This window comes from Lissotriton vulgaris, chromosome 10 (assembly GCF_964263255.1).
Source record: "Lissotriton vulgaris chromosome 10, aLisVul1.2, whole genome shotgun sequence".
In the NCBI taxonomy this organism is placed as follows: Eukaryota; Metazoa; Chordata; class Amphibia; order Caudata; family Salamandridae; genus Lissotriton; species Lissotriton vulgaris.
Window position 1 is genome coordinate 778,924,101 of NC_141698.1, and position 12,750 is coordinate 778,936,850.

The window sequence follows — 12,750 nt, forward strand, 5'->3', positions numbered from 1 at the left end:
CATTAACTTGCGTAACCCATGTGCGAGGGGTAAAGGATATGGAAAATTTTGGAAGCCGTATAGGATCTGAGGCAGTGAAACCATCTTGAAGATGGACAAACGCTCGTAGAAGGATAGGGGAAGAGAGGACCATATCGCTGTTTCATTCTTAATGCCAGTTAACAATGGGGTGATATTGTGCGCCCAGGAAACCTTGGGGCCTGGGGAGACGTAGATCCCAAGATATTTGAAACCATCTGTAGCCCGGGAGAGCTGTGCGGCCCATGAATCGTGGCCCTGATGTCCACATACTGGGAATCAGATGGATTTAGCGGGATTTGCATGAAGGCCCGTGGTGCCTCCAAACACCCTAAGAATTTCTAGTATACGGGGCCCAGAGTACTAAGGGTCTGTCATGAAAAAGAGAACTTTGTCTGCGTATAACGCTATGCGATCCGACCGTGATCGAGATAAATTGAACCCCTTAAGCACCGGGTTGCTTCTGACCCAGGCCGCCAGAGGCTCGACCGCGAACAACAATGGGGACAGAGGGCAACCCTGTCGGGTACCTCTCTGGATTAGAAAAGAGCGTGATCAATGTCCTGTGATACAAACCGATCCCATAGCAAAACACACGAGATGATGGACTGAATGTTGCACAATGGCAAAACATTCACCCCCAGTCGCAGATCTGGGTTTAATCCATCATTATTTTGCTCACCAAGCTAACCCAGTTCAGACTTGGCCATATGCAAATCAGTTTTGACCCTGTGCCTCATTGGAACAGTCCAGCCCGAATTGCCAAGCCAGGTCTTCCCTGGACCAGAATCAAACATCCTAGGGCCGGTTTTTGGCTATCAGCCGTCTTCAGGCAGGATAGCTAGGATAGCTTGACTCCAGTGGCATAGTGAGCATGGGACCCACATCTGGGCATACCCTTTCCACATAGGGTGAACAGCAAAACACACAAGATGATGGACGGAATGTTTAACAATGGCAAAACATTCACCCCCAGTCACAGATCTGGGTTTAATCTATCATTATTTTGCTCACCAAGCCACCCCAGTTCAGACATGACCATATGCAAATCAGTCTTGATCCTGTGCCTCATGGGAACCGTCCAGCCCGAACTGCCAAGCCATGTCTTCCCTGGACCGCAATCAAGCATCCTAGGACCGGTTTCTGGCCATCAGCATTCTTCAGCCAGGATAGCTTGACTCCGGTGGTGTTGTAAGCACGGGACCCACGTCTGGGCATACCCTTCACACATAGGGTGAACAGCAAAACACACAAGATATAGCAGGCGTATATATATGTCAGAAAGTGGGGTACAAAATTGATCGCCTCGAGCAGCTGAAAGAGATACACCCAGCTCAGAGCGTCAAGGGCTTTATTGATATCTGCTAAGAGCAGGGCAGCTGGCTGACCCAATGCAGGAGTGGCAGCTATGACTTTATGGACTCACTGAATTTTGTGTCTGGTGGCTCTCTGTCATATAGCCTGACTGATCGGGGTGGATCAAGTCTGCAACACCCCCCCCCCCCCCCTCCCCCCCCCCCCCCCCCCCCCCCCCCCCGAAGGCGATCCGCCAGGACTTTCCCTAGCAATTTGGGTTCAAAATTGATAAAGGAGATGGGGCGATAAGAGGAGGGGTCGTCCGGAGGTCAACCAGGTTTGAGAAAGAGCACAATCTCGGTGTGTCGCCAGTCCTCCGGCAGACTTGCCAGTTCTGTGGCTTCCTTGATGGTCGCCAATAAATGAGGCCCCAGGAGGTGCATGTGTGGTCATTGGGGCCCATTTGCATTATTTTTCACTAGTACACTCTTTGAGGGAGAGTTGAATATTATGTCATGAGGAGAGGTTAGTATATGCACAACTTGCTTCACTTTGTTAACAACTCTGACAATACAAAGATGTGACATTAAAGACACGTTTTCCAAACATGAGCACATTTAACAAGCAGCATTAGAGTACGACTCTAGCCCAGGACCTTGCACACAATCTCTTCTTTCGTCGCTGCTCAGTACTATCTGCTAGAAACTGTGCTTGATTATTGTTTCCGGTTAATAATTGTGCTTTATTTTGGTATTTGTTCTCTGCAGACAGTGTTGCTTCACCCAGACACGGAGATCCGCACCTCACACGGATAGCTCGAGGACTGCAGAAGACGCCTTGGGAGTAGGTGAGTCCAGAGTCCATGTTAATTCGCAATTGACTCTTTCTAAAGTCAGCCTGTGGCATGAAGGTATTTCACCAACAGCTGATGTTGTTTTTATGGTTCAGAAAAGGGGGTGGTGATGAACAGAGTGTCTGAATTAAGCAGACCACTCTTACCCAGTCCAAAGATCAGGGCTTGATCCATCACCGTTGTTTTTATGGGCTCTACTGTGAGTGTTGCGGCCAAAAACAGTAATAAAGTGAGCCTTTTACTGGCTGTTTTGTACAAAAGGAAAGTGAAACCAGAAAACCTGGATAATCAAGACTTTCCCTCTTGAATTGTGTAATCCTAGGAAGTAGGCAAATATTTTATTTGACCAAAACCTGTTTTTCTTCGTTATCGCATATGAAAGCGATTTAAAATTTGTGAGTTCAGAATATCAGTTGTAATAAAACATATTGTGTTTTATTTATTAGACTATAATGCTGCTGTATAATCTGGGCAAAGTATAGGGTTTACATGACAACTGTCTTGCATTTTAGTTCACTGATGGCTCGTATTTAAAAGCTATCACTTAATAAGCACTTCTTAGTGCTGTGCTATAATGTGATGTATTACACTTTCTGAACTTTGAAGAGGCTTTATCATTTTTTATGCGATGTTTTTGTATGATTTTCAAAGCAAACCGTTTTAAGGATTTGCTCTTGCTTGGGCTCCAAGAGCCAAGCTAGACCCTGTTACTTTGTTGGCTTGCCCAACTCTAGGAGCAGCTGTGCTTGTCACGTGTTTTTGGTGGAATGAGCCAGAGATGTGCATTTTTTCTGTAAAAGAAATGAATGATCGTAAACCTGGAAAAGTTCAGTGGGCTCACATGGTTTAGAATTATGTACACCTCGTCATGGAAAGGAAGGTTGCTGCGTAGAACTTGACCTGCATTACATAGCCCTGTTATCTACATTCCAAGACTGAGATTTAATTACATGATGCTCTTCGTTTCTAAAACAAATAATAATGTGAACTTGTTTTGAACATTATAGGCTTATCAACCTTCCCATTTTTTAATGTATTTGATATTGATAATGGCTGATTTCAACTTGACTACCATATTTTCCGTTGTTGTACACGATTTTATAGGTTCTTAATCAATGCTACTTTATCTTAATTGTATATCTGAAGATAAACCTGAAACCATATATGTAGCTGCATTTTCATTTGGATTTGAAGTATTTCTGATGTTAGGGTACTTCTTTTGTATCTGTAGAGATTTTCCAGTCTCCGTGCATGATGTAAGTAAGCAAAAATAAGATGCATCACTTCCTGCGATAGCACCAAGCGAAAGGTCATGTAATGTCGCTTCCTTTATTTCATGGGTTCCAAGGGCAGTTGATGTCACTTCCTGTGATGTTACCAGGTCAATGTTTGTGTGATGTTACTTCCTGTGACATCAGGTGGGGGTCACATGGCATGTCCGCTACCCCAGGCATTTTGATGAATCGATGTCCATGGCTGACTTATCAGGAGATCCTTTAAGTACATCCCCTGCGTCGTGTAGATTGGGTTTTAAATAATTTTTCTTTACTTCTACATTTGTCAGCAATGCTATGCTGGGATCAAGAGGCCAACTAAAGTATGGGCAGATTATAATGCTTGGCTCGGTCCTTCCTATATGGCAAGAAAGTAGGCGCAAGGAAGATACCTGCCTTACCTGTATCACAGGGCGGCATAGCACACCTTGGGATTTGCAAAGGCAAGGGGAATCTCCAAACCACTTCAGTTGTATGGAGTGCTCCAAATGGCACCAAATGACAAAAGGACCGCTGTATGAAACTTCAATTTGTGCTCCTTCCTAGTATGCCTACGTGTGCAACTAGGCCTCCTGGACACTTAAAGGGTTTACCTAAGGCTCTGGTTAAGCTGTAGGTGCCAGGCGAAACTTCATCCGAAGCCTGGTACTTTTTTTCTCTCTATGTGGAGAAGTGTGGCTCAATGGTTAGAGCGGCAGACACTGATGCAGAGGTCTGGCCCGGGACCAGGGTTCAATTCCCGCCTCGGCGGGTCTTGGGCTCAATTTCCTCAGACCTGATAATTTTTACCTCGGTGCCTATTCTAATCATGGGTCCCACTCTGCAACTCTGGGCAATAGCTTGCTTAATCTCCACAATGGCCCCAACAGCGCTGGGAGGCCTGGCTTCACCTTGGGGGTACCCAGGAGTGGACATTTCATAGGGAAAAGCCAAGAAGGGTTCCACAGCGCCAGGAAACCCCGGTTGGGGTATAAGTGCGCTCTACAAGTACAAATTAATTTCATAGGCTTTCTCTGGGCCTACACAGCCGCAGTCTGGACTCGAGCAGTAATCCAGTCCAGGAATACAGTTGACATTAGCACTGACACTATGTAAGAATGACAAAGTTTGGTAACTTGTTTCTACAGTAAAACCTAAAGACAAAGTAAAAAGAAATGTTCCCCATGAAAAATCAAAACACAGGTTTTTGAGTCCAAGAAATCATAATGCTGGCATTCTAAAGTGGGCAATGCTTCCTTCATTTTACAAATGGAAGTGTATGTGATATGCTCAGAGATTGGGTACAGTTCATGTTCATGCAGCTAAATCAACCTGCCTAAGAATTGTGCCTAATAATTGCTGTCCATCTCGTCAAATGTACTGCCAATAATAGTGTTATGGCTGTAGATTCTCACATTTGCAATAAGTGGGGTGGAGGATTTAACACATTTTGAATTTTGTACTTCTTTACCAACAAACTCTTCACAATAAAGGGTACGTTTAGGGAAGTAATGAAGGAACAATATTTACAATGCCTATGTTTATTCCCCTGATTGCTGGAAAACAAAGAACTCTCAGGAGAATGGGGAAAGTGATTAGATGGATCAGGGTATCTGGGATTGCGCCCTCCAACACAGCTATTTGTTAAGCGAAACCTGACTCAGAATTGAACCCAACCCTGGTATGAGATCAATAATAAAAAGTCAAGTGTCAGCCCCGGTTAGGTAATCCCTCCAACCCCCCCCCCCCCAAATAAAATCCGAAATATTTGTAAGGTAAGTACTCATTCACCTACCTAGGTGTTGTGCCTCCTCGCTTACTAGATACAGTTACACTTGTAAGCGGACTTTCCTTTCCTGAGTCAGGCAATCACTTGGCAAGAACTCAAACTAGAGACAAAGGGATCACAAGAAGTACAATTTTTTAATCTACCGGATATCCCAAATCCATATTATTTATTGGGTACCAGGGGGGTCCGCAGCATTCATCAGGACCCCTTACAATCACAGGACTCTCTCCATGCTGCTGTTCATGCAAACAATGTGGCTATATACTTGCTGTAAGTAATAGTTGAAAAGCTGACCGTAATAGCTCAATTTTAGACAACATAGATACATTGTTGTTGTAGTGCCCTGTTAGGAGCATACACAAATATTGCAGTGTGCTGGATGTCATGTCATTATCTTAGTATTTAAGCAGCAGTGGGCTTGGGCACTACTTTTCTTGTTATCTACTTTTCCAAAACGTCATGCTCCCTTTTTAGGTCTTGCTAGCGAAGACCTATTGCTGCCGCTTTGGTGCTGTAAGGGCGACAGGAGGTGGCACGCGCGGACAGGAGATGTACACTCCGTACGCGTGCACATCTCCTGTCCCCGGAGGCTAGCTTTACACAGCGCGGGCATCACGCGCTTTCACCCCCCCGCGGCTCCACGGAGAGAGCTTGTTCGTCATTGACCGGACCTTCAATCAGCTTCTGTCTGTGGCTGGCGCCCGCATTACTACACCGTTCACTCTGGACTGGTCCACGCTGAGATGGCAAAGAGCCCGCCACGGCGAGATGCATCCAGACATTGATTGATAGCAGACCGGGTGTAAGCAGGCCTTGGCTTATTTTGCTGCTGTACCTTGTTCTTAAACTTTTTTTTGCTGTTCTCACGCCCTGTCTCGGATTTCTGCCTTGTTTCACATGACTTAACATCCTGAAGGGAAAAGTTAATTGCTGCCCATATTGAGAATTTTGAGCCTCCGACAATGTAGGCCTGCCTTCTTTTATTTTGTAACATACATTACCTGTTCGTGCGACTTTATTTATTTATTTTTATTTATTCATAAAGTTTTATATAGCGCAAACTTGATCCCTAAGGATATCAGAGCGCTTTACAATTTTAGGCAAAGGTAACAAATCAGAACATTAAACTTTCAAAATAAATATTCTAACATGGCATATCATAAACTATGAGAAGCGCAATGCATCCACACCCATTTATATTTTCAAGGTGCAATTAGTATTAAAACATTGTGCAACATGGAGGACTTTGTATAAAGATTGTTATATGAATTATTTACTAGGTGCAAGTACGGGTTTTATTTATTTATAAAGAACTGTATTGTATTAATATTCGGACATGCTGCTTTAATCATGAAAAGAAAGCTGTTTTATGATTGTTTTTACTACATACTTGATTGCTGGCTATGAAGATGTATATTTTTGATGATTTATTATGAATTGTACGTTGGTGTTTTTTATACCAGTTTTTAATGGATCTCTTATGGGTACTAAATACTTTTTGATGATGGGTTTGAACTCAAAGTGCTATGTGAAGCTTCTAAATTAAAGAAAATATGTCAATGATCAGGTGCAGACACCTTTGTGGTGGTTTCTCAGCTAGGACGATCCAATTACTGACATAGAGGCATCTATACAACCCTACCACGAGCCTGCGATGATAAATGGCGATACTGGAAACAGTAGCGCAGCAGTGATGCCAGGTGCCCCGGTGCAAGCAAGGGAAGTGCCCCTTTGACTGCTATTGGGGTTGTAAAATGCAGTAATCACCGGGGTTCAATTAGCACCTTCAGAGCTTTGGGCCCCAGTGCACTGCACCTGCTGCACCAAGGGTAGCTTGCCCCAAGCTAGGAAGGAGAGGCCTTTTACACGTCCATACAGAGCTCGCAGCATCTTAAGGAGCCCATCTTTCAAGGAGGGGTCACTAGTCGATCCTAGTGTGGGCGGGGTTCGTGCACAGCAACTAGCTGGGGGCGCCTCTTCTCAACACCAGTCAAATTCACTTTCACGCCCGCCCAAAAACCCGAATCAGCACCTGAACAGCTTGTTTGTTCCTGATCTCATTAGCAATTAAAAGGACCATCTTTTATGTCCTTTTTATGAGTATACGGTTTGTTGTTAATCTCCGCCTTTTGCTCTCTCTGGTGATTTTTCTGTGCTAATCTTACCTATTTTGCACGGTTTCGTGGTGTTTCGATTTCGAACCCTCTTTGAGTGCATTTGGCATTTGTCTCTATGAAAGCAAATCACCAAGGAAGGCCGTAATGTATTCAAAGCCACTTGAAACACTCCAGTGTAAACATTAATGTGTCTATGGACTTAATTTGTCAGTCTATACAAGGCCATACTCTTGTACAAGTAATTGCCCCCTAAACATTCGGAGTGCTCTCCCAGCCTTTTTAGGTCTCGCCTAGACTAAAGCAAAAGCGAAGCTTTTGCTGTCTAGTGCGAGACAACTTATGTTGTTACTTTTGGGGGAATGTGGACAGCAGACTGCCACGCGCTTTTTCTGGCAGAGATTTGACCTCATGGGCGCGCACGCCTAGCCCGGCGCCATGCACGTCCCCTGCCACAGATTCCCTGAACACACACATGCACACGCAGGCAGGAAGGCACACACACACACGCGCGCACCCCCCCTACTTCCCCCCACTCACCGGCACCCCCCGCCGCACACACACAGGAGCGCACCTACACACACACATACAGAGCCCCCCCCGCCGCCGCATACATAGAAGCGCCCCCCCCCCCCGGCCGCCGCATACATACAAGCGCCCCCCCAAGCCCCACTTACCGTCATTCTAAAGTCTTGCAGCCTCCGCGTCACCAGCACTGCTTCTCTCCGTGGGCGCGTGCGCGGGCTTCCAAAGACGGAAGTCCCGCCTCATGGAAGGTTTCGGTTTCGCTGTCGGAGCCGGTTTTGCTGGGAGGAGGGGGAAGGAGCCAGGTGCTTGTCCCGCGTTGGCACACTTGTTTATTTAGCTGTACCAGTTCCCGGACAGGGAAAATGTTGTCCTTGTAAAGAAGCACAAAGAATCTTAACACATCTGCGTCACATTTCCACGCATGGGGGAGGTAGAGAGCACTAGCTGAGATCTTGCCGAGACAATCGCAGGAACTGCAGAGCATGCAGCAGCGAGGGCGACCATGCAGTTAGATCTGAAAGGTATGTGGGTGTTCTATCCAAATACACCCCTCGAGGGATTCCACGATTTGTACTGAGTCCGTCTAGCGCTGGAGCGGGCATGGGGTTCTCAAAGTCAACATGCGGTTCCTCTTTGATCGAGCATTAAAATTTCCTGTGTGTTGCGGAACCATGCCAAATTGATGGCGCTCCGACGTCCTAGGAATGAATGTGGCCTTTGTTTTAAGCGTAATTAATAACTTTAATTTGGTAATAACGTTCGACATTTCGAGTAAAATTGTGTAGCTAATTTGCATAAAGCATATCTGAAATGCATGACATTCTTCGATGAGAAGCAAAATGCTTCAGAGACCAGAGGGTGGGGGTGAACGAGGATCACACAATAAGTAAGAGGCTACCTGCGTCGTAATTGGGGTAGCTATTGCTTTACACAGTGATTTTGTTTTGATTTCCCTGCAGAAGATTTTGGTCCCAGCTTCCTGTATGTATCACTGCATCAAAATGGCTTTACTTCTGTTTGTGTAGGCAGATGGAAGCCGTCCCTAGACGCGGATGCCGTGCGTGAGTCAATGCTGAACTAAATAGTGAAAGAAAGGCCCTGCAGACTATTCAGATAGATGTCCGAAAAAAAACTCCTATAACATACTCTCCTTTGTTTGGGTGCCAATAAAAATGTTAATAGACTACATCTCTTCACCTAATGTTAACGTTTTTAAATCAAGTTACTAGCACAATAAACGTTCTCAAAAACTAATTTTAGGTGATCAAGCACGCAACAACCACAGCACTGGGCTCACTGCTAGACTCTGCAGATACATTCACTTGCCAAGCAAACAGAATTCTTGAAAATCTTGAATATTGGGAAGGAAATCAGATGTTTTTGCAACATCATATCCCTCTTACTCAGCAATTAGTGTAATAAAATCTGGCATTAAACCATTACTTTCCTCATAGCGTCAAAGATCGACTGTCACGCTTCAGAACAACGCTTTATGCTGATCAATGGGCCCAAATGTGCAGGCGTTGTGGTGCTTGCTTTTTTGTTGTACAGAGTGACCAAGCTATAATTAAGGAGGTTCGACTTTTGTGAAGAGAGTAAATGTAAGGCAGGTGCGATTATATAATTATGTAGTGCGTTTATTTAGAATTTTTTTTAACTGATTTACGGCTTTCACCTCTTCAAGGCACCTGGGTGGGTGCCTGTGGGGCCTGAGATTGACATCTGATCGAGACTCTTTTTGAAGTATCAGGTTTGAGCTGCATATTGCTGGATAGCCAGAGTATAGGTTATTTGTGGTGAAGGTTATGGTGTATCTCATATCTTTCAATTTTATATATATTTTTTTTAGTGGGAGACGGATGTAGGCGTCTCCCTTCTTCCCATAACGTTCTTGCCGATTAGTTGGCAAATTAGTAGTCTACAAGATCGGTGGATGCCTAAAAAATGCCTCGCCTAATGCTATGGGACTTTTCTTTTCTCTTCTATACCTTTGTTTCGCTCTCTCTGTTCTTACACGCTGAATGTAACTTCGTAATTCATGGGTATCCCTGTCAAGTGCTCAAGCATCTCTCTGGTTCATGTTTGCACTATAGCTATACTAATAACCAAACAAATATACAATTTACTCTACCGTTGGGGGTGTGGCTAGGAGCAAAAAAATAAGGATGTAAGATCTGAGCTCCAATGATTTCATAAGCTTACTTAAATTCGGTTCAATGGGGTTTGGTCTGCATGAAAAAACTGCAGACACCGACGAACTCCTTGAAAGAAAAGTGTTTCTGAGGTCACTCCTCAGTCGGGCCACTACTGCTATGATGACTGATGACACAGAAGTTAACATGCGGGCGCAGGAGGTGGGCATGCCTGGAGGGTAGCAGGGAATGCTTCCTGGCAGCAGATGAGAGTACTGTCCCCATCACCACCACAGGAGTCCACCCACTGGCTTACTAAAGGGAATGCTGCCCTCGGCCCCCCGCACTGCTTCCTACGCAGTGTTAAAGCTAGTAGGTGCAGAGTAGCACATGGCATGCCAATAGAGTAATGTAGTGCCTAGACCGCAGGCGTGTGGTGCGATAGGTGGCCAGGCGACATGCCAACAGAGTACTGTAGTGCACGACCTCAGGCGTGTAGTGCGATAGGTGGCCAGTCGACATGCCAACAGAGTACTGTAGTGCCTAGACCTCAGGCGTGTAGTGCGATAGGTGGTCACCTGCAAGTGTGCTATGGAGGCTAATGGTGGCGATGCTTTACTAGTGGCATCTATAGACTGCATCTCTACCCAAGGGCAGAGCTATCACAATACCCCTGTGCTCATAGAGCAAGGCTGGCTTGAATATGAAGTTTCCAAATCCACTTTAACCAAGACAGTGGTTGGAAATGAACTCAGTCATCTATCCATTGTACTGAGGAAGGATTAATGTAGTCCACAACTGCTCGGATGAAACACAGCGGGGCTGTTGCGAATTTCAAAATACTTTTATTTAACGTAAGAAAAAAACGGTGTCTCAAGCAGAAGGGTATGAAATGTTTACACTCACGAATACTGAAAAGCAGAAAACGACAAGCCTCAATCACAGAAGCAATTTGAGGTGAAAATCGAAAGAGGAATTAAATATGAAATCTAGATTATGTAGGATTTTTGAGTAGGCCAGTGTGGTGGGGAAGGAAGCCAAAGGTGCAGTAGAGCAAGCAGAACAATCATTGAAAATGCAATAGGTCTCGCCTTTCATTAAGTTAAAGCCATTTGCTTTGCTATACAATAACATTAGCAAAGCAAATGGCTTTAACTTAATCAAAGGTGAGACCTATTGCATTGCAAATGCTTGTTTACAGAAGCTGTCAAAAAACAGCAGCTATTTCCTGCCCTGTGCAGTGCACCCAGACACAGGGGAAGCGGCCTAACAGATTAGCAGGTAGTGCGATGGATAACCATTTGAAGTTGGAAATGATGGCAAGATCTAGCCCAGTTACTTGTGGGAACATGCTGGGTTTTAATATCATCAAAGATGTCTTAAACTAGATTTTAGACCCTCTGGGTTTGAAGAATATCTCCATTCTTCTTTGAGCAGGGGCAGTTAAAGCTGAACCATGATATCCCACGTGCCTAGTATCTTCCACATTGCTCAAAGCTCAAAATGACCCTTGGAGGCTTCGGTGCTAGGAATATGATCCTCAAAAGGATTTGTTTAGTATTGCTTTAACTTCACTTTTAAACAAAAGACGGCAAATACTCCCTAAAATAAACAGCAAAAGTATCTGGATGAAAATATGTTTTATGTATCGACTCAATCTGTTCTTGTTTGTCACTAAAGCCAGATTATTCAAAATATTTTACTTTGAACCTTGAAACAAACCCATGTTTGAAGTGAAATTGTGTGATACTTTTTACTGTGCACGAATGTATACATTTGTTTCATTGGAACATCTTACCAGTTTTTCAAATCATTTTGTTCTAGACTTTGCATACTTGTCTCAACCGCTAAATAACGCATTCCTGGCTGTGATAATTTAATGTCAGACAAGTCATCAAAATAAATAACTTCCCATGTGATAGAGAACGTATTGAGCAATTTCCAATCAATGACAGAGTTTTTGTTGAAAGCAGAACACCGTGGCTGTCAAAGCTCCATGCTTTACAAACAATAAAAACAAACATTTGCAATGCAATAAGTCTCGCATTTACTTAAGTTTGAGCTATTGGCATTGAAATTGACAATGCCTTACATTTATGTTTTGGTATTAAAAACCTAACGAAAAGGCATTGTCATTTACAATGCCAATAGCTTAAACTTGCGTAAATGAGAGACCTATTGCATTGCAAATGCTTGTTCTTACTGAAGACAGGGAGAGACCAGTATGAATGTATATGGGATGTATCCAGTCCCAACCCAACCCCAGAACGAGGCGATGGCATCCTAGGACTCCTGCATCTTCCTCGCTGTGGTCACTTGGTGTAATGTGTACAGTACTGGGACTTTTGTCGTCCATGGCTCTGGTATTTCAGTTGTTGCTTTGCAGCTCCCTTATTTCTCCTTGTATCTAGGTCTCCTCTCCTTTGCTCTCCTCCGTCTCCACACCTCTTGATCTCCTCTCTCCGGCTCCAACGTCTCCTCGGCCTCTGCTGCTCTCTCCCATCACCACGTCTCTGGTCACCTGTGGTTTCCCATAGCGGGTAACTGGTTTTCGCAGCATCTCCCTCTGGATCTTGGACCTATGTGGTTTCCACTGAGTTCAGGAATCTCTCCGCCCCCAGGGAAATTTGAAAGGATCTTGCAATTGCTGGTTACAGAAGTGTCCATGTACATAGCTAGTGCTGTCAATCCCATGTTTATGATAGTTGGCCCATCACACTTGGCTAAGAGCCACTTCTAGGATTCTAAAGCTTACATGTGAGCTGTG

General features: G+C 44.5%; 1 protein-coding gene across 1 annotated transcript in view; it reads left to right on the forward strand.

Annotated features, from left to right (window-relative positions):
• The window catches only part of SNX10 (sorting nexin 10), a 314,131-nt gene that overhangs the window by 64,758 nt on the left and 236,623 nt on the right, over positions 1 to 12,750 (forward strand). Inside the window, exon 2 of the mRNA XM_086941694.1 lies at positions 2,082 to 2,161. The gene's annotated coding sequence lies outside the window, so the exon portion shown is untranslated. The remainder of the gene's footprint in view (positions 1 to 2,081; positions 2,162 to 12,750) is intronic.